The sequence below is a fragment of the Neofelis nebulosa genome, chromosome 8, assembly GCF_028018385.1.
Source record: "Neofelis nebulosa isolate mNeoNeb1 chromosome 8, mNeoNeb1.pri, whole genome shotgun sequence".
Lineage (NCBI taxonomy): Eukaryota > Metazoa > Chordata > Mammalia > Carnivora > Felidae > Neofelis > Neofelis nebulosa.
This window is the reverse complement of record NC_080789.1, coordinates 101,850,573-101,868,267: the sequence shown is the minus strand read 5'-3', so window position 1 is coordinate 101,868,267 and position 17,695 is coordinate 101,850,573. Positions and strand designations below refer to the sequence as shown.

General features: G+C 48.3%; 2 long non-coding RNA genes across 3 annotated transcripts in view; one reads left to right on the top strand and one right to left on the bottom strand.

The window, feature by feature from the left end:
* LOC131520135 (uncharacterized) overlaps positions 1–8,763 on the top strand; it is a 25,845-nt gene extending 17,082 nt beyond the window's left edge. The window contains exon 2 of the long non-coding RNA XR_009265941.1: positions 8,043–8,763. This is a non-coding gene — a long non-coding RNA (uncharacterized LOC131520135). The remainder of the gene's footprint in view (positions 1–8,042) is intronic.
* Positions 6,345–17,695, bottom strand: LOC131520137 (uncharacterized). 2 transcript variants are annotated; one of them, XR_009265943.1, is made up of 2 exons: positions 17,078–17,695; positions 6,345–7,572 (listed from the first exon to the last, which is right to left on the bottom strand). It is a non-coding gene; the product is annotated as an uncharacterized LOC131520137 (long non-coding RNA). The 2 variants fall into 2 exon arrangements; XR_009265944.1 differs by lacking the exon at positions 17,078–17,695 and adding an exon at positions 10,323–10,721.

Below are 17,695 nucleotides of genomic sequence, written 5' to 3'. Positions count from 1 at the left end.
TCTCTTTAGGTAAATACCCAGTAGTGGAATCACTGGATCATGTGGTATTTCTTTTTTTAATTTTTTGAGGAACCTCCTTTCTGTTTTCCACAGTAACTACAAAAATTTACATTTCCACCAACAGTGCACGAGGTTTCCCTTTTCTCCATATCCTTACTAACACTTATTTCTTGTCTTTTTTATTCTAGCCATTCTGACGGGGGTGAGGTGACATCTCATTGTGGTTTTGATTTGCATCACCCTGATGATGAGTGATGTTGAGCATCTTTTCACGTGTCTGTTGGCCATCTGGATGTCATCTTTGGAAAAATGTCTATTTAGGTGCTCTGTCCATTTTTAAATCAAATTGTTTGGGTGGTTTTTTTTTGATGTTGAGTTGTAGAAGTTCTTTTGTGTGTGTGTGGATTTTAACCCCCTTATTGGCTATATCATTTGCAAATATCTTCTCCCATTCGTCAGGTTGCCTTTTTATTTTGTTGATGGTTTCCTTTGCTGTGCAGAAGCTTTTTATTTCAGTGTAGTCCCAGTAGTTTATGTTTGCTTTTGTTTCCTTTGCCTGAAGAGACATGTCTAGGAAAATGCTGCTATGGCTGATGTCAAAGAGATTACTACCTGTGTTTTCTTTTAAGTTTTATGGTTTCAGGTCTGACATTTAGGTCTTTAATTCCTTTTGAGTTTGTTTTTGTGTATGATGTAAGACAGTGGTCTTTTGCATGTAGCTGTCCAGTTTTCCCAACATTGGGGGGCATGTTAAATGGTGAAATCACCAACAAAAAGCACCAAAACAAGAAAAACATGGCACCAAATCGGCCATGAAAAGGGCAGTCTCTGCTGAAACAAGCAGGCAGAGCATTGCCTTGTTTGACCTCAGCTGGCAACACACGTACCAGGCGACTCCAATGTTTCACTGGTCTGCACATGTTCTTGACTGACTGTGAAAACCCCCAGAGTACTGATTTGGGGGTTACAAATAAGTGTTAGTAAGGAGGTGAATTTGCAAACGTGGAATCCACAAATAGTGAGGATAAAGTAAATACCGAAAGCCTTTGAGAATAGCGCCTGGTGTATAGGAAGCGTTTAACAAATAGTGTTATTGTGTACACTTTATAACGCCTGTGAGACCGCTATTGCTATTTCCATTTTATAGACGAGGAGAGCGAATGTCTGAGAGGTTGAAGGACTGAGCCCATGTCACATAGTTGGCCACTGATGCATCAGGACTTGAACCCAGGTATAGACCTGGCCTAACTCTTTTTTTATGCCGCCTAGAGCCCGAGGCTTTTGCTCCTTCCATGTGGCCTCTGCACAGGCACACAGGCACTGGCTGAACATGATACACATGCAAGACAGCCCTCCACCCCCCCCCCCCCGCTCCCCGCTCCCCGCCCCCCGCCCCCCACCACACACAAACAGAATCTCCTGTGTTTACATGAGAGCTTCCTTTCCCAAACCTCCTTAACTCTGAGACGCCTTAGGGAACAAAGAGGTTGCCAATCTTCCTGCCCAGGCCACTGCATTCCTCCCTTCTGGCAGTAGCCTTCCCTTGCCTTTTCTCCTTCTTCTGCCTCAGTATCTCCCACCCCATGCCAAGGCGGCCTGGCAAAAAGGCTTGGGGACAAGTGGCTGATTATGGATCTTCTCAGCTGGCCTTACCCAGACAAGAACAGAAGTCCCAGGAGAAAGGAGAGGAAGACAGGATGGGGAGGAGGTGGAGACTCCTGGGCCCAATGACCCCCACAAGGCTTTCCACAGAGTAGGGAGCAGAGGGGAGGTCGGGCAGGCAGAGGGGCAGGTGTGAGGGGCATGACTGCCCAGCAGGACAGACAATGACCGAAGCCCCAGAGCCCACATCCCAGTCGGTCTTCAGCAAACCAGCGCCCATCTGGACCAGATATGTCACCCTGCCACCTTCCCGGGCCAGGATTCTCTGAGTGGGTTTTAGACCCCCTCTGAAATCTGGGAGGGTGTACGATTCTGCATTGCCATTTACCTGTTACCAGGGGTCAGTAAGCCATGGCCTGCAGGCCAAATCCAGCTGGTGGCCTGTCTGTGTACCACTCATGAGCTAAGAATGGTTTTCACATTCTTAAAGGGTTGAAGACAGTAGGAGAAGGTAGAGGACAGGACACCATATGTCACCCACAAAGCCTAAAATACTTTTTGTAGGAAAAGTTTGCCAGCCCCCAACCAGATTGACGTAGCCATGGAAGCCCTACACCCACCCATCGCTGGCAGGTGGCATTGCGTATGCTATTTAACCTCTAAAAAGCTGTTTCCCCAACCGTGAAGTGAAGGCTATTGCCCTATGCCCCAGGGCTGTGAGAATTCAATCAGGTATAATCCCACTTGGGACAGTGTAGTTAGCTGATGGTGGCCATGGCAGGGGTGATAAAGGCACAGTGTGTGGTGGGAAAATGAGGGAAAGGGTCCCATCCTGACCACGGGACCATTACAGAGATGTTCCAGAGAAGTCAGGAAAACTGAAGCAATGGGGGAGTGACTCATCTGAGGTCAAACAGATATAAATAGGATGTCACAGGGACAGCTTTCCACAGACTCATGAATGTCCTTGGAGCCTCCCTTCACTGCCCCAGTCTGTGTCTCCTCACCCCCTGCCCCTTGCGGCTTTGCCTGTCACCCTTCTCCAGACTTCTGTCTTGGGCCTCCTCTCTCATAGGACTTGGCTGTTTTCAGGAAGCTGGTTAACCTCCTCTGCCATATTTGTTGCCAAGAGCCACAGGGATTTCATATCCTAGGAGCATTTTCATTTAACAAGTAACTCCTAGACCCCCAAATATCCACGGATCTTTATCTCTAATTATGTAATGTCCGCACAGCGACAGGCTTTTGGAGCTATTCTGGAAATCATAGATGGCCACTTCCATGCAAAGCATCCTTTTATTTTCCCACATTCCTTCCAACACTGGGACCAAAATCTGGCCTGCCAGGACCTTGCCTCTCAGATCAACTAAATGTCAAATTCAATGTCACACATTTAGCTCAGACAGACAAATGTAACTCGTCAGACAGACTAATGTAAGCACATGACTTGGCCACAGAGTTCTGTGTAGCTCTGGTCCAGCTGGCCCTCTGAGTCTGCTAGGCTTGGGGTTCACCTCTCACCAGCCCCTGGTGCTTGAAGGAGGCAGCATCTCTCAGGGGTCCCAGGAGGGGGCCCAGACCACTGCCGTATTTTTAGATTGCCAGTACATATATTTTATAAAATGAGGAAGTACCCATACAAGGTTATAAAACTTGAGATCTGTTTCAAATATTTACAATGCAAAATTTACACTCTCAGCCTGAAAGTATAATACAATCTTATGGTGTAAATCTACAAAATCATTTCAGGATATATAACAAATATTGATCCTGAACTCTTACCCAAAATGGCCCAATGGTAAGATAGATGCGAGTTTAGAGTTGAACAGCATGTATCTTTTTTGTGTGCTGTCACTGTGTGTCTCTGTGTCTGATTATCACTTATTGAGAGAGGAGGTCCGTGAAAATGAGACCCAAGCTGAGTGGCGAGGCCTGTCTGGTCTGATTCTCCAGGGAATGGCCAGGTACCTCTCCTAACCCTGGGCCGTGCTAAGTGTCTGATCTGACTCTTACATCAAGCCTGCCTCAGAAGCCGCCAGCTTCTCCTCCTGGGCAAGTGCAAATTCTTTAATTCTGATGCAGAAGAACAGCCATCACCCTGCTCTGCCCTCCCTCCCCTGTCCCTGCTTCTAAGAAAGTCACCAGCTTCATCTCCTCCTAGAGGTCAAAAAATACCTCTTAAGTACAGTACTGGAAAGGGAGAGTAAGTTTACAATGGACAAATGCCACCCTGCCACGTGGTCAACGTCAACACCAACAGTCACAGGTCATGTTGATAGTATATACCCTTGATATGTAATAAATCAACAGTCACAGGTCATGTTGATAGTATGTATTCTTGATATATAATGAAAACGGCACGTTACCTCTGTGATCTTCCTCCCCAAAAGCCCTAACCCCAACCTAATCATGAGAAAATATCAGACAAATTCTAATTGAGGAACATTCTAAATTTTTTTAATGTTTATTTATTTTTGAGAGAGAGGGAGGGGCAGAGAGAGAGAGGGGCACACAGAATCTGAAGCAGGTTCCAGTCTCTGAGCTGTCAGCACAGAGCCTGACATGGGGTTCGAACTCACGAACCGTGAGATCATGACCTGAGCCAAAGTTGAACATGTAACCAACTGAGGCACCCAGACGCCCCTATTTGAGGAACACTCTACAAAATTCCTGACCGTACTCCTCAAAATTGTCAAGGTCATCAAAAACAAGGAAAGTCTAAAAAAATTGTCATAGCCAAATGGAGCCTAAGGAGACATGACAACTGAATGTAATGTGGCATCCTGGAGCAGAAAAGGAACATTAGGTAAAAAAATAAAGAAAGAAATCTAAATAAACTATGTACTTAATGATAATGTATCTATATTGGTTCATTAATAGTGATGTATGTGCCATACTTATGCAGGAGGTCTATAATAGGAGAAACTGGACACAGGTTAACAGGAATTCTCTGTACTATATCTGCACAACAGTTCCATAAATCTAAAAATATTCTAATATTTAATTTTTTTAATGTTCATTTATTTTTTTAAATTTTTTTTAACATTTATTTATTTTTGAGACAGAGAGAGACAGAGCATGAATGGGGGAGGGTCAGAGAGAGAGGGAAACACAGAATCCGAAACAGGCTCCAGGCTCTGAGCTGTCAGCACAGAGCCTGACGTGGGGCTCGAACCCACAAACCATGAGATCATGACCTGAGCCGAAGTCGGACGCTCAACCGACTGAGCCACCCAGGCGCCCCAATGTTCATTTATTTTTGAAAGAGAGAGACAGAGTGCGAGTGGAGGAGGGACAGAGAGAGAAGGACACAGAATCTGAAGCAGGTTCCAGGCTGCGAGCTGTCCGCAAAGAGGCCGACACAGGGCTCGAACCCCCAAACTGTGAGATCATTACCTGAGCTGAAGTTGAACGCTTAACCGACTGAGCCACCCAGGTGCCCCAATCTAAAAATATTGTAAAATAAAAACTCATAAAATAAAAAGATTCATGAGTGAATGTCTCTGTCTCATCCTTACCCATTTCCAAAGTAGAAACTACCAGGCTAACACAGAGGGTAATGCGGCAAGGTGGTTAAGAACATAGGCTGCAGCCTCAGATGCATGAAGTCTGAGGCCTGGCTCTGCACACTCACTGCTGATGTGTCTTTGGGGGAGTTACTGGACCCCTCCATGCTTCAGTTGCCTTCATAACAACAGGCAGGGAGCGATAACAATAGCATCTATTTCATGGATTTGTTGACAAAATTAGTATGTAAAGCTCTTAAACAGAGCCTAAATCAGAAAATATTTGCTGTGACGTTAATATTTTGTGTAGCCAAGAGATAACGTCTGGAAGGAGGGCTGCCCAACATGGGGAGAGCCATGTTGTTACAGACCCTCCCACAGCCCTCAGATCACACCATGAAGAGTTGTCGTTGGGTCCCGAAAAGGATGGCGTCCAGGAAAGGAAGAGGAAGGGGGTGTCTGGAAGACCTCCCATAAGTGACCAAACTCAGGAACCTCCTTGGAATGCGGGGGGGAAGTACAGGGTGTTGCTGTGAGTTCTACAAAGGCATCCTGGCCTCTGTGTTCATGACCCGGGGCACTGGTGAGCACAATGGCCGGAAGAGCTATTCACGGCCCAGCATCTGAGCCGTGCCTCCCTTGGTGCCTGAGAGAGGCTGCTCACCAAGTCCTGCTGAACCAACCCCACCTCCGCCAGGAACACAGCACCCACCCCCCAAATAAACCACTGGGTAACCTGGGCCTCCAGCGCCCCCACCAGCCCGGCCTCAGCAAGGCCATCTGCAGAGTGGCCAGACCAGCACCGGTCTTGGCCTTGGGACAAGCCGGCTTCCTCTGAGCCTACCCCTCAGCATTTATGGAGCCCCATCTGTGAGCAAGTCCCTAGGGGCTCTGGCTTTCCCGACAGGTGGCACAGAGGCCTGTGCCAGACCTGAACTGAAAGTCACAATAGTGGGTGTGAATTCTGCCGTGTCTCTGATTAGCTGGATGGCCTTCAGCAGGACACTCAACTTGTCAGTGCCTCAGCTTTCTCCCTGTCACTGAGAGAAATCTCTCACAGCCTGGGAAAAAGCACAGGAAATCGTGTGGACAAGGGCGCTTGGAGGGCCCCCCAGCACACGGCTTTCTTCCTCATGCAGCACCTGCTGAAAAAGACCTCTGTGATGAGGTTTTGGGGTGACAGTGGGGTTTGCGGGGTCCAGAGCCGATGGCCAAGAAAGGATTCTTGAAGACATCTTTGGTGCAAAAAGGTGATTTTATTAAAGCACGGGGACAGTACCCGCGGGCAGAAAGAGCTGCCCAGGGGACCATGAGGAGAGACTGGTTTTATACTACGGGGTTAGGGGTTAGGAGGCATAAAGTCCAGGGGTAGTTTCCAGGGAGATTTTCATATGCTAAAGAAGATTCCCAGGATAGTGGAGGCCTAGCTATTGTCAGGCTAACGTTGTTTTTCCCTCTAGCAAAGCATTAGCATTCAGACCGTAGGGAATTCCTGGAGAAACTTTTTACTCTGCCAGCCTCAAGTATTTGTCAATGGGCTGCAGATTATAAGGACATTTATTTCTGCCATTTCCTTCTGCCTTCGTTTCCCACATCACTATGGAGGGGTGATAGTGGGGCTCCAGGAGAAGGAGTCTATAGGTTTCTGGAGATTAGGCTATTGAGATTGCCTTTTTCTTGTGATTTACTAAGATATTTGCCAATAGATGGAGACTCAGGTCCTGTGGGACTATGATCTTGATCAGTTAACCATTTGTTTTTCCCCTTTCCTTTTTTTTTTTTGTCCTTGGGCAGCCAGGAATACCACACTTATCTCACCTTGGGGGAGCAAGGGGGTGTGGCCTGTCAATTTGCCCACTGAGGCTTACAGGTGAGGACTAACCCCATTCAAATGATGAGGAACCTGGGCCCAGAGGGCTGAAAGGGATTCCTCCAAAGTTACCTCTAGTGACAGAGGCCATGGTGTTATGCCCAGAATTTGTGATCCCCAAATACCGCCAGGGAGCCGAGTCCGATGTAAAAGCAAAAGAGCCTTTATTCGAGCTAGCTCGAGCTCAATCCCCTACCTGCACCGACACAGCCGTGAGATACCGGGGAGAGTATCAAAAGGACAAAGCGAGTATCAAAAGGACAAAGGTTTTATTGGGGCCTAGGGGCAGTTGGTGAGGTAATGGCTGTGGCCTCAGCCAATTGGCTGGGGAAGGGTCCGAGACTTGTTGGGGGGGGGGGGTTACTCAAGGGGAGGAGGCGTGGTCAAGGTGAAGGACACAGAACAAGATGGAGTTGGCCGGCGTAGGCCCGCCCTTTCAATGGGACCAGATGACTAAAGTGTCACCTCATCATCTCAAAGGGATGGAGCTTCACTGAGGTTTCTGACCTCAGCTGAGTTCAGCAACAGGATTCCCAAGTCTGCTCCTGGCATATGGCTTGATCATTCATCTCTCTGGGACTCCATTTTCCTCCTCTGTAGTTTGGACAGAATAAGCAGGAAGAACATTCAATTTGATTCAAACAGAGGTCTAGTTTTATTGACCACCTGCTTTGTGTGAGGCACTTTAGCGGTCTCTGTGGTGCATACAAAAACAAAAAACACAGGGCGCCTGGATGGCTTGGTCAGTTAAGTGTCTGACTTCGGCTCAGGTCATGATCTCACAGTCCGTGAGTTCGAGCCCCGCGTCGGGCTCTGTGCTGACAGCTCAGAGCCTGGAGCCTGTTTCAGATTCTGTGTCTCCCTCTCTCTCTGCCCCTCCCCTGTTCATGCTCTGTCTCTCTCTGTCTCAAAAATAAATAAACGTTAAAAAAAATTTAAAAAAAACAAAAACAAAAACAAAAAACACTCTAGTTCCTACCCACAAGGAGCGCATAAAAATAACAGTAATGAAAATCTGAAAACACCTTACAGTTTTTCTTTTTCTTACTTTTCCTTCAAAATAGGCAGGCGTTCCTGGCACTGTTTCACACAGACCTGAGATGGAAGGAGCTAGCCTAAGTGGGGAACTGTGATGTTCTCACCAAATCCCATTACACTTTCCACGAGGCACTGTCTCTAAAAAACTAGAATCTAAGACACAATTTGATGACATCTGCTGTTTCGTCTAGGACTCTCTCAGCTGCAAGTGACCAAAGAAAAAAAGAAAAAGGCAGAAACCAAATACGAGCTCACAGAACTGAAAAGTCCAGCAAAAGGGCTGAGCCGCTTCTGGTGTCGCCTGAGGTTTGCGCTACCACAAAACCCTGGTTTCTTTCCACGTCTCAGCTCGTCTTTGATCTGCTCCCTGAGCTGGTGTCTTCTCAGGCCACCTCCGATGGCAAAAATGGAGACAGTGGTTCCCATGTCCATGCTTCCAGATTCAAGCCTGTGGGGGAGGAGCCCCCACCTCTCTTCCAGAAAGTCTCATTGGCTCTGGTTGGAGCCCAGGCCCCTCCCAAGCCTGGAAGACAAACTGGTTTTGGCCAGTCGGGCTGACTCCTAGAGTGGGATCAATCCCACCCAAAGTAGAAGTGCCAGAATGGGGAGCAGGGGTGGGGGGAGGGAAGGGGAGGTTCTTAAAGGGCATGTGAGGTGCTTTTTTACCCAAAGGGTGAATGGATGCTCAGTGGCCTGAGATGCGCACGTGTGAAAATGAAAATGAATTAAATTCCATCATCCACCTTGTCTTTGTCTCTGATTCAGTGGCTTTGTCTCTGGTTCTTTGAACAGCCTCCTGTTGGATAACAATTTTGCCCTATTGGTATCTAAACCACAGCCTCCAAGGGTACTTAAGTGTTTTCAAGATAGGAGAGGTTAAGCAAAAACTAAACAGTCCCAAATTTGGATTGGAAATAGATTTAACGGCTTATTGGGCAGCAATTGTGAACCGATATTTTCTGTCTTCCAAGCAGGTCCTGGGGGTCCATCTTTCGCTTCCGCTCACCTCCCCCATCTACCCAGTAAGTCACCAAAACGTGACAGTTCTAATTCAGAAATGCCTCCCAGCTCTGGTCCCTCCTGTCCATCCCATTGTCACTGGGTCAATGCCAGCCCATCGTCTCTCACCTGGACTTTATTTAAGTTTTTAAGTTTATTTTTATTCATTTTGAGAGAGAGAGAGAGCGAGAGCACCAACAGGGGAGGGGCAGAGAGAGAGGGAGGCAGAGGACTTGAAGCGGGCTCTGCCAGAGCAAAGAGCCCGCTGTGGGGCTTGAACCCGCGAACCCAAGATCATGCCCTGAGCCAGTCAGATGCTTAACTGACTGAGCCACCCAGGTTCCCCCTCTCACCTGGACTTTAAAAGTGTCTTAACTAGCATTCCTGGCTCTGTCCCTCCCCACCTGTCTACCTCCTCACCAGGGCTATTTTGCCCACCAAATGCTGACTAAGCCACACCCCTACTGCATCAGGCAGGCTGCTGGGGGGAAGCAGAGGAACTCTCAGAGGGGTTTTCTAAAGAGAGTTTAATGCAGGGTTAAGTGAATGGACAGGGGTGGGGATGCCTCTGGGGACTAGCTGCGGGGCGGGGCGGCAGGAAGCCTCCCCCTCCCTAGGCCTGAGAGGCAGAGAGAAACCATGCTACTGGAGCCAAGGAAAGCCAGAGCTATGGCCACAGAGGGATGCAGCCACTGCCTGGAGTGTGACAAGGGAACCGGGGGATAAATACCCCAACCTATCTCTCCTCCTGTCCTCCAACCAGGGGGCCAGAGAGCCTGGGTGAAGCAGTGTTCGGAGAAGGTGAGGAGTGAGTGGCTGGGCTAGCAGGAAGGAGAACAAAGAGAAAATAACCAGCGCACACACGAGGCCTAGATTCACTCCCTCTCACTCTCAGGAGCACGCCCAAGTTGGTGAGTCCAGGCCAGCAGGCACTCTGGCCACACCATCTCCCTACAACCTCCCACCACCTCCATGCCCACGTCCGTCACCCCAGATCTACATAGCCCTTTTGTGACTTCCCACCTTGCCAGGTGCTATGCTCTCTGCTTATATTACACTTTCCCCGTTCCCCACCATCTCCTCTTCTTTATATGTCAAACTCCTATTCATCCATCAAGTCCTTTCTCTGAGGGCACCTCCTTGATGCAGCCTTCACTAAGTCCCACACTCAGAGTATCTCCTCTGCTCCCACAGCCACCTACATAGCCTCCATCAGAGCAGCTGTGACCTTATTCTGGGACACTTTGCCTGTCTATCACCCTGTTCAGGCTGTGAGCTCCTTGAGGTTGGGGAATGAGTCTATTCACCTCTCCATCCTTGGCGTCAACAGAGTATCAGGCACATGGTCAGTCGATAAATAGTCATCGAATCTATGAATAAAAATAAAAGATGAGGAGAGGACTTTTATTTCTTTCTATTTCTCACCCCCACTCCTATTTTTTTGCTCCCACAACAGAGAAGCAGAGTGGGTCAGGAGTAAGAAAGAGGAAGAGGAATGCGTACTCCAATATCCACCCAGGACTCTTCTCCAATCCGGTTCCAGGCTCTGCCTGACATAATATGGGCCAGCTTCTTCCTTAGCCCTTCTTTTACTGGACAAGTGCTAGGTGTGAATTGGGCAGACCTAAGGAAACAGCTTTGTCCACCAGGCCCTTGCCCTGCCCCTGGGACTTTCTGCAGTAGCAACTAACCCACCCAGGAGAGATCCCAATCAGCTGGCATGGTCAGGAGGGGGATTCTACTGCCTCTGCCATTATAAGCACATTTTATCAACACACGTCTGACTGAACCAGGGCGTAGGGGTAGAGGGCGGTCATGGCAAGACTCATTCCTTCCCCTTCCTACAGTGCTCATTCATTTACAATGTGTACCCAGTGCTCCAAAGGGCCAGGCACTGAGGACACGGCAGTGAATGAGCACAAAAGGTCCCTGGCTTCCTGGACCCACAGTCTAGAGGGGGAGATAGACATTGAACAAGTAATTGTTCCTATATTGTAATGGGACCGTAGAGAAGGGGGAGGAGGCAGTGGAGGGAAGGAGCAACCAAGAGAACAAATGGAATGAAAGAAAGGCAAAAGCTGAAGAATCCTCACAAACCAGCTCTTCTCTCTGTGAGTCTGAATTCCAGAAATCAAGGGACCCTGGCAGGAAGCATTACCACCAGGAGAGGTATTATATCCATTTCCTGGGGCTGCCGGAACCTACTGCAGACTCGGGGGTAAACAATGAGAATGTATGGTCTCATGGCCCCAGGGGCCAGAGGTCTGAGACAAGGGGGACAGGGTTGGTTCCTGCTGAGGCTGTGAGGGACAGCATCTCATGCCTCTCCCCCACCTCTGTGGGTTTGCAGTCCCCCTTGTGGGTGTTCCTTGGCTTGTCAATGGTGTTCTCCCTATCTTCACAATGTCTTCCCTTTGTCTGTGTCTCTTTCTCTTCACAGGGCCTTTGTAAGTGTGTGTGTGTGTGTACAGTGTGTGTGTGTGTGTGTGTGTGTGTGTGTGTGTGTGTGTGTGTAAAATATACATAACGAAACAATTTACCATTTCAACCATTTTGAAGCCTAAGAGTTCAGTGGCATGAAGCACATTCACAATGTTGGGCAACCATCACCGCCATCCATCTCCAGAACTTCTGCATCTTCCCAAACTGAAACTCTGTCCCCATCCCCCACTACCCTAGCCCCTGGTAGCCACTGCTCTCTTTTCTGTCTTCGGGAGTTTGACTATTCTAGGTACCTCAGAAGGGGAACCGTACAATATTTGTCCTTTTGTGCCTGGCTAATTGCATTTAGCATCACGTCTCCAAAATCCATCCCTGTCTGCGTGGCATTCTTTTTATAAGGACAGAATCATATTGGATTAGGGGCCCACTCTAGCCCAGTGTAATCTTATTTTAACTTGACTGATTATATCTGCAGTGACGTGATTTCCAGTTGCAGTCGTATTCTGAGGTACACAGCGGTGGGGACCTCAACATATGAATTCGGGAGTGGGGGGCACGATTCAACCCAGAAAGACACTGACCAAAACAGAGATGGGAGGTACAGAAAAGGCGCCTCTGATGGGCAGAGTGGGAGGGGTGCAAGTTCTTGTTTTGTTGACCCCTAACCCCGCTGTATTCCTGACTGGGGCCACTTTCCTGGCTCATTTCCCCAACCTGGCTTACTCACTGCGCAGGAAGGGACGGGCAGGAATGGCTGGCTGCTGAGCCAGGGACACCTCACCTCTGACTAGGCCTAGTCCCACACACCAGCCCTCCCCACTCTGTGTTCTGCCTGGACAGTGGGTGGCCACTTAACCCTCAGAGGGAGGCCAAGCGGGCCCCTTTCTCTCTTGACAAGGTCCTTATCCAGGGGCCCAGCTGTCCCGGCTGAGAAGCATCCACTGCAAGCCACATCCATCCACATATATGAAGCACTCCCTTTTCAACAGCTATGTACTAACACCCACTGAAGGCCTGGTCTAGGCCCCAGAGATAGAGCAGCAAATAAAAGGACTGCCATTGTCCCTGTGAAGTTTACATTCAAGTGGAAGGAGACAGAGGCAAAACAAACCAATGTGCTTCAGGTGGTGATTAAGGGTGATGGAGGAACAAAGCAGGGGAGGAGGACAGGGAATGGGTGACTGAGCTGGGCTGGGCTGGGTTGTGTCACTGGTAAAGCTGAGAAGCTATCCAATAGGGGTGCTTCAGAGCAGAGGCCCAGAAGAAGGAGGGATTCTGGTGAAACACCGAGTGCCCAGGCCAGAGGGGGAGTGTGCCTGTTGATTTCAGGAACAGCCAAGAGTCCAGGGTGTATGTGTTGGGAGAGGTCCACCATATACTGCGGGCCCTAAGGAATTGGGCTTTACCCTGAGGACCTGGGGATACAAAAGGAAGGCGAACAAAATGTCCCATGCCCTCAGGGAACTTCCAGTCTCAGTTTGGAAGCAAGGCAAGCCCCAGAGGTGGAATTCATGCTATATATGTGGAACCCAGCTTGCCTCAAGAGAGAGGAACATGGACTGCCAGGCCTGGGGAAAAACTGCATGTCTCAATTTAGAAGCCTGGTTTTCTGTGTCAATGTTAGTTTAAGACTCTTTGTTCCAACAGCGGTTGTTTGTTTGTTCATCTTAAATTTAAATTGGGAGGGAAAGCACAGTAATCTCTGGGTTAACCACTTTTGCCTCGGAAAGCTGGCTAATCCAGCCACAGCCATCCCCCCCACCCGCCACAAAAGGCAGGACACAGTGTGTGTGTGTGTGTGTGTGTGTGTGTGTGTGTGTACGCATGCGTGTGCATGCGCAGGACGGTATATAACACCCTCCCCAGCTGGGCTCTTGGGGCCAGGAAGGAAATGATGTCTCCCTCTCACCATCTTCCCTTGACCCCTCCAGCTTCTGGTTTTCCTGGGACTGTTCCTCTCTGCTGGAGGGAGGGACAGGGCAGGTACAGGAATTGAGGAAGAAGCTGGGGAGACACTTTTGAGGATGTATATGGCAGAAACAGATGTGTACAAGTAAACAAGGTGACGGGGAGAAGTGTGGGCACAGCCCCTGTAAGTGTTGTGACCAGAGTGCATTCTTGTGACTCTACAAATTTGGGAAAACAACTTGCAGATCTGGACAAGTTAACAAAGAGAGGGGTGCAGAGGGATGGACCAGGGCCAGAGCTAAAAATAAGGAAGTATTTCCATGCCGAGTAAAAGCATTAGCATCTGTGGGATTGTGTGGCAGGGAGAGGAGTTTTAGCCCATCATCAGGCACAGTGAGGCCAGAGAAGTGGGGAGAGCTGGGGGGTGGGGGTGGGGGCTCCATCTTCAGCAGTGAGAGGACAGTGCTTCCCCAAACCCCAAAGAGGACAAGGCTGTTCCTGCCTGGAAGCCAAGCAGAGAGAAGGCCCAAGGTGGGGCGGGGAAGGGTTGACAGCAAAGACTATCCCATAGCAGAAGATTCCAAGTGGTTATGGATCCCTGGAGGCCGACTCTAGGTCAGGGCCCTGTACTCCCCAGTAGCCAGAGGGGGCGGGGCAGACTCCAAACCTCCTCCCCAAGGAGCAGTTAAGGTGTGGCCTGGAGTGGGAGAGAAGGGAAGCTGAATTTACTGTGTGGGGGATATTTTCCATAGGATCCCACAAGGATGCTGAAACAGATATTTTTGTTCCTTTTCTACAGATGATGGAAACAGAAAAGGCTCACATAATCCCAGGGCCATTCAGCAAGTAAGTGCCGCCATCCCTGCCCCCAGCCTAGGACACTCCTTCTCCCACTCCACACTCATCTAAAAAGCAGAAGGACTGCCGTGTAGAAGGGAAAGCAAACTCATTCCATGTGGTGACCAGAAGGCAGAACATGGACAGGGGTCACAGGGAGGGTGAAAACCTTTCCAATAACCACAAAGACCCATAGGAGACTGCCAGCCCGAGCAGGAGGTGAGCTCGCACAGGTACGGAGAGGGATCCTGGAGGTCCCCATCACTCAGAGAAGCTACACCATGTGGGAGCAGCGTGGAAGCCTGCCAGGATCCACTGGCCCTTGACACGCCCTTCGTGTGGGAAGGAGGGAGCCTCAACTTGGGAAAAAATAGGAGAGCAGTGATGGCCACCCTCTCTCAGATGCTGCTTTGGAGCTATCCCTGGAGCACCCAGGGAAAGATCCTTGTTATGGTAATTATGTTAATAGTATTACTAACAGCTGACCTTTTTGTTTAAATTAATTAATTAATTAATTTTTTTTTAATTTACATCCAAGTTAGTTAGCATATAGTGCAATAATGATTTCAGGAGTAGATTCCAGTGGTTCATCCCCTATGTATAACACCCAGTGCTCATCCCAACAAGTGTCTTCCTTAATGCCCCTTACCCATTTAGCCCATCCCCCAACCCAACCTCTCCAGCAAGCCTGTTTGTTCTCTGTATTTAAAAGTCTCGGGGCGCCTGGGTGGCTCAGTCAGTTGAGCATCTGACTTCAGCTCAGGTCATGATCTCACTGTTTGTGGGTTTGAGCCCCGCATTGGGCTCTGTGCCGATGGCTCGGGGCCTGGAGCCTGCTTCGGATTCTGTGTCTCCCTCTGTCTTTGCTCCTTCCCCGCTCACACTCTGTTTCTCTCTCAAAAATGAATAAAGATTAATATATATATCATATATATATATATATATGATATATATATATCACATCTTCTTTATCCATTCTTCCATCTCGATGGACATTACGGCTCTTTCCATACTTTGACAGCTGTCCTTTTATGTGCATTTACTATTGTCAGGCACTGTGCTCATTGTTCGCATGGGCCGTATGATTTAACCCTCCAAACAACCCTATGAGACAGGTGCTTTTATCACTCCCTTTTTTACAGATAAGCAGTCTCAGAGACATGATGTAACTTGCCTGAAACCGCACAGCTTGTATGCGACAGAGCTGAGACTCCAGCCCAGATCTGTCAGACTTCAGAGCCAGTGTATATAACCTGGGAAACCAGTGCTGCACAATCTCTATTCTGATACAGAAGTATCTCCAAGATGGAAGGCAGCACCTTTCCATTGCTGCTGTAACAAATTACCATAAACTTAAACACACATTTATCATACTGCCTTTCTAGAGCTCAGAAGTCTGACATGTGGCTCTCATAGCGCTAAAACCAGGTGCCCGCAGGGCTGTGTTCCTAGTTCTGGGGGCTTTAGGGAAGAAGAATTCGTTTCTTGGCCTTTTCCAGCTGCTAGAGGCTGTCCTCATTCCTTGGCTTGTGGCTCCTTTCCTCTGGCTTTCAAGCCAGCACTGTCCTGTCTTTCTGACCTTTTATCACCTCTCCCTCTAACCATAGCCAGGACCACAACACTGATTTTAAGGATACATGTGCTGAGACTGGGTCCATCTGTATAATTCAGGATAATCATCGGTATCTTAATCATATCTGCAAAGTCCCTTTTGCCATGTAAAGTAACATATGCACAGGTTCTAGGGACTAGAATGTGGACATTTGGGGGAGGCATTATTCTGCCCACTGCACATAATCAAGATGGGAAAAGGCAAATGCACCAGTAGCAAAAGGTGCTAAAAAATTGATGGGGAAAGGGAGTGAGGAATAATATGTATTAGTATTTGCATAAAGAACCATGCATAGAAACCAGCACTGGTTGCTGGGAGGGGGGGGTAGACTGATAGGGGATAGGAGGTTGGATGAAGATTTGTCATTATGGAAGTGTTCAAATACACACAAAAGTACAGAGAGTAGTATAATGAATCCCATGTACCTTCACCGTGCATCAACAATGACCACCATTTTGCCATTCGTATTTCTTTTGCCTTCCCACTTTTCGAGAAGGGGCTGAGAAGTTTAAAGAAAGTCCCAGACACCAGATCATTCTAGCCTTAAAAACTTCAGGATGAATCTCTAAGAGATAGGGTGTTTCAAAAATATACCACAATACCATCATCCACTTAAAAAATTACAGTATTTCCTTAACATCATCTAATACATAGTCAATATTTAAATTTCCTTAATTGCCTAAAAAAATCTTTTAAATAATTGATCTGGTTCAATAAGGATCCCAACCAGGCCCATATGTTGCCTAAGGTTGATATGACTCCTAAATCCTAATCTAGAACAATTTCTAAGAGGGACACTTCTCCCTCTCCACTCTTATATCTTTCTTTTTCAATCATCTAAATGTTAAACTTCAGATGTTAAATCACCTCAAGTTAAATTTAGAGGAAAATACACCCCTCATGCTTCATGGAAAAGTTAGCCTCCCAAACATCTCCAAAAGGTGGTGGGTGAGAGACAGCACCCCACGCAATGGCGACTTGGGGGTGAGAGGATGGGGGGCGGTGCCGAAAGTCCACCAAAGCCCCAGGTGGTACACGGAGTCAGGTAACCCAGGGGTCTGGCATCCTGGGGGCTTTCCTGGACTGTTGGGCAGAGGTGGGTTGATGGGTGTTGGGGACACCAGCCACAACATAGCCTGGAGTAACCTGAGGAAAGTCCCCAAAGCCAAGGATGATACAATCACTTTAAATATGCACGGAGGTGAGAACCCACAGGAAGCCCACCATCCACCACACTGTGCCAAGTGTTATACCGAGGCATACCCAGATTGGACAACCGAGGACAGCAGAGACAGGCCACGCATGAAGGATCCAGGCAGCCAGCCGATGAAACTGGAACTCAGAGACTTTGGGTTCAGGTTCCCCCTCTGCCACCAGCCAACTATGCTGTCCTATGAAAGTCACCTGTGGACCTTGAGTAACCACGGCTGGGAGAAGGGGGAATGAGTAGTAATATGCGTTAGTATTTGTTTGCATTTGTGTAAAGGATATATAAAACCCAAGTGAGAGTCAAATGAGATCCTGGGCGTGGAAAGGGGAGTGGCATTTCCCCCCACTCAGTACTGTGAAGGGCCAGATACCCAAATCCCACTCCTACCAAGTTCCCCACATTATTTTTGACTCAAAAAAAAGGGTTACTGCAGGATGAATAAGAATTTGCTGTGAGCAGGAAAGTTACTGTGAGAAAGAAAATGGCAGGCTCCAAGGCAAACAGGCCGGCATGAGCCCAGTGAATTCAGAGAATTAAAAGAAATGCAAGATACTAAATCACTGTGAGATCTTGGATTGGATACTGGAACAGGAAATGGACATGAGTGGAAAAACTGATGAAATCCAAATAAAATCTGTTCAGTTAATAGTACTGTACCAGTGTTAACTTCT